This window comes from Chrysochloris asiatica, unplaced genomic scaffold, assembly GCF_000296735.1.
Source record: "Chrysochloris asiatica unplaced genomic scaffold, ChrAsi1.0 scaffold00087, whole genome shotgun sequence".
Lineage (NCBI taxonomy): Eukaryota > Metazoa > Chordata > Mammalia > Afrosoricida > Chrysochloridae > Chrysochloris > Chrysochloris asiatica.
The window spans coordinates 2,490,090-2,491,572 of record NW_006408605.1 but is presented as its reverse complement, the minus strand read 5'-3'; positions in this window follow the sequence as shown (position 1 = coordinate 2,491,572).

Sequence of the window (1,483 nt, the reverse complement as noted above, 5' to 3'; positions counted from 1 at the left end):
TTCTCCAGCATCATTTCTATCACCAAGTCCAAATTTTCCAACTACTGGAACCTCCTCTTTGCTCCCTTTGCTCAATTCACAATATAAAGTTTTAAAAAAAAGTTAATGTATTGCATAAGACAAATCTGGAGAAAGACTGCTTGAATGAATGAGCAGAACAAAGATGTCAGTCTGTGTACTAAGGTGTGCCTGACCCAAGTCATGGTATTTTCATTCATCTCATATGCACATGAAAGTTGGACAATGAATAAGGAATACTGTACAATTGGCGCATGTTGGAGAAGAATATTGAAAGTACCATGGACTGCTAGAAGAACAACCAAATTTGTTTTGGAAGAAGTACAGCCAGAATGCTCCTTAGAAGTGAGGATGGCAAGACTTAATCTCTGGTCCTTTGGACAAGTTATCAGGTGGGACATGCCCTGGAGAAGAACATCATAGGTGATAAAGTAGAGGGTCTATGAAAAAGAGAAGACCCCCAACTAGATGGATTGACACAGTGGCACAACAATGAGCTAAAATGTAACAACTATTGTGAAAAAGGCATGGGACCAGGGAGTATTTCATTCTGTTGGGCATAGGGTAGCTATGAGTTGGAACTAACTCAATGGCACCTAATGACAAAGTTGGAAAAATATTGAATAATGCAGGAAGCATCAAACAATGATGGAAAGAATACAGTTACTGTACAAAAAATAAATAAATAAAAAATCAATGCTTAACCATTTCAGAAGATACCATTTGGTCAAGAAACAATGATAGTAAATGTAAAAGTCCAAGCTGCACTGAAGGCATTAGTGAAAAATAAGGCTGAAGGGATTGATTAAATACCAATTAAAATGCTTCAACAAACTGATGCGGCACTGGTAGCATTCATTAGTCTATGCAAAAAAATTTGAAAGATAGCTACTTGGTCAACTGACAGGAATAAATCCATTCCAAAGAAAGATAATGCAATGGAATACAAAAAATAATTGAACAATGTTGTTCACACATAAAATTTTTACTAAAGATGATTCAAAAATGGTTGCAGCAGTACATTAACATGGAGATGCCAGATGTTTACGCTGAATTAAGAAGAGGACATGGCACTGCTGACATCAGATGGATCTTGGCTGAAAGCAGAGAATACCAAAAAGAAGTTTACTTTTTCTTTATTGACTGTAAAGGCAATTTCTTTTTTGATAATGTTTCCCTGAGAACATGTTGTTGTTGTTGTTAAGTGCTATTGAGTCAGTTCCGACTCATAGTGACTATAGGATTTCCTAGGAGCGGCTGGTAGGTTTGAACTACTGACCTTGTGGTTCAAACCTACCTTGTGGTCCAGTGCTTATCCTATAGTACCATACCAGGACTCCATATATTGGCTATTTAATAAATGAAGTAAATTTAATAAAGTTTTGCAAAGTGAAATTTATTAGTCAGTTGTTGATTTAACTAATAATTCTTGGCTATTGTATTCTTTTTGCTATTTTCTACTGCA